This window comes from Salmo trutta, unplaced genomic scaffold, assembly GCF_901001165.1.
Source record: "Salmo trutta unplaced genomic scaffold, fSalTru1.1, whole genome shotgun sequence".
Taxonomy (NCBI): Eukaryota; Metazoa; Chordata; class Actinopteri; order Salmoniformes; family Salmonidae; genus Salmo; species Salmo trutta.
The window spans coordinates 4,377,860-4,380,798 of NW_021822962.1; positions in this window are offsets into that span (position 1 = coordinate 4,377,860).

Below are 2,939 nucleotides of genomic sequence, written 5' to 3' on the forward strand. Positions count from 1 at the left end.
GGAGGTCATTTGTACATGTAGGTAGGGGTAGTGACTATGTATAGATAATAAACAGTAAGGGGGTACAGGTTAGTGGAGGTCATTTGTACATGTAGGTAGGGGTGAAGTGACTATGTATAGATAATAAACAGTAAGGGGGTACAGGTTAGTGGAGGTAATCTGTACATGTAGGTAGGGGTATAGTGACTATGTATAGATAATAAACAGTAAGGGGTACAGGTTAGTGGAGGTGATCTGTACATGTAGGTAGGGGTAAAGTGACTATGTATAGATAATAAACAGTAAGGGGGTACAGGCTAGTTGAGGTGATCTGTACATGTAGGTAGGGGTGAAGTGACTATGCATAGATAATAAACAGTGAGTAGCAGCAGTGTAACAAAACAAATGGATCAATGTAATAGTCCGGTACCATTTGACTAATTGTTCAGCAGTCTTATGGCTTGAGGGTAGAAGCTGTTAAGGAGCCTTTTGGTCCCAGACTTGATGCTCCGGTACCTCTTGCCGTGCGGTAGCAGAGAAAACAGTCTATGACTTGGGTGACTGGAGTCTCTGACAATTGTATGTGCTTTCCTCTGATACCGCCTGGTATTGAGGTCCTGGATGGTAGGAAGCTTGGCCCCAGTGATGTACTGGGCCGTATGCACTACCATCTGTAGTGCCTTACGGTCGGAGGCCGAACAGTTGCCATACCAGGCGGTGATGCAACTGGTCAGGATGCTCTCGATGGTGCAGCTGTAGAACTTTTGAGGATCTGGGGACCCATGCCAAATCTTTTCAGTCTCCTGGGGAAAAAGGTTTTGTCATGCCCTCTTCACAACGGTCTTGGTGTGTTTGGACCATAATAGTTATTTTGTGATGTGGAACTTGAATGTGGAACTTGAACCTCTCGACCCGCTCCACTACAGCCCCGTTGATGTTAATGGGGGCCTGTTCGGCCCGCCTTTTCCCGTAGTCCACAATCAGCTCCTTTGTCTTGCTCACACTGAGGGAGAGGTTGTTGTCCTGGCACCACATTGCCAGTTCTCTGACCGGATCATTCAGGTGAGAAAAAACATCACCCAGATAGGCCAGTCGTGTGAGAATCTCGTCATCATGCAAGCGGTCAGACAAGTGAAAATTATGGTCAGTAAAGAAAACTTTAAGCTTGTCTCTAAATAAATGTAAAAAACGTGTCAATACTTTGCCCCTTGATAACCAGCGCACTTCTGTATGTTATAAAACCGTTACATGGTCACTGCCCAGATCATTGCATAGTGCAGAAAATACACGAGAGTTCAGGGGCCTTGCTTTAACAAAGTTAACCATTTTCCCTGTAGTGTCCAAAACGTCTTTCAAGCTGTCAGGCATTCCCTTGGCAGCAAGAGCCTCTTGGTGGATGCTGCAGTGTACCCATGTAGCGTCGGGAGCAACTGCTTGCACGCGTGTTACCACTCCACTATGTCTCCCTGTCATGGCTTTTGTGCCATCAGTACAGATGCCAACACATCTTGACCACCAAAGTCCATTTGATGTCACAAAGCTGTCCAGTACTTTAAAGATATCTTCTTCTGGAAACCAGGACAACAGGGGAGAATGTCTTCCTTAATTGCCCCCCCATAAACTTAACGGACATATACCAGGAGCTGTGCCAGGCCCGCCAAATCTGTTTACTCATCCAGCTGTAACGCATAGAATTCCCTGGCTTGTATGCGAAGCAGTAATTGTTTCAAAACATCTCCTGCCATGTCACTGATAAGTCGTGAAACGGTGTTGTTTGATGAAGGCATTGTTTGTATAGTTTTTTTTACCTTTCCCCCAGCATTGTCCCAGCCATATCCGTGGCAGCAGGAAGAATTAAATCCTTCCACAATAGTATGGGGCTTGCCTGTCCTAGCCACTCTGTAGCTCACCATATAAGACGCTTCTAGACCCGTATTATTAATGGGATCTGTTGCTTTTATACACGTCTCACTACTCGAAAGTCATCTTAATTCTCGCTCAAAAATTCCCGTGGCTTATTTTTCAAATTGGCATGTTTTGTTTCTAAATGTCTGTGCAAGAGTGAAGGTTTCACTGAGTTGTGAGATAGTACTTTCGCACATATAAACACACTGTGGCTGAGGAAAAACACTACTCCCAATATAAGTGAACCCCAAATCAATGTAGTTCTCATCATATTTGCGCCTCTTCAATGGTACAACGTCCCTGTCTGTTGTTCGGTCCTTTCCCGGGTAAGGGGGGCAGTAGCTCTTCAGCTGCATCAGATTCACTACTGTCAGTGTCCATGCTAGCTGGGCTAACAACAAATGTAGAATTACTGATACTAGCATTGGATGTGCTCGTGGAACAACTTGTGTCGTCGACAGGTGCAGGTGTAGTACTGCTGGTAGTAGTAGTACTACCAGTAGAGCTGGTATGTGTCTATGGACGCTGGCCTTACTTTTTTAACATTAATCAATTTCCAAGCAAACGGAATGAGCAGCAGCTACGTTTGGCTGCATACGGACCGTTAGTGGAATTCCCGCTAAAGAGTAACGGTTAATGTGATTGGATGTTAATTACTTGACTAGGCCCTGTATTTGGCATTGTGTTATTTTATTGAACACCATATGGTTTAATTTTATTTTTTGGCAGTGAAACAAGAATACTCCGGTGAGAAAAAAACTCACCCAAATGTATAGCCCCGTTGGAAAATCTAAATGGACTGTTGTAAATTTGAATAACATTTTTAAAAACAAGTGAATCACATTTTTATTTGGCGTACCCCCGACGGCATTGCGCGTACGTACCTCAGTTTGGGAATACCTGGTCTAGGATATCCAGGAGGATGCTGTTGATGTGGGCACAGTGACTATGGGCACAGTGACTATGGTGGTCTGCTTGAAACATGTAGGGATTACAGACTCAGTCAGGGAGAGGTTGAAAATGTCAGTGAAGACTCTTGCTAGTTGGTCCGCACA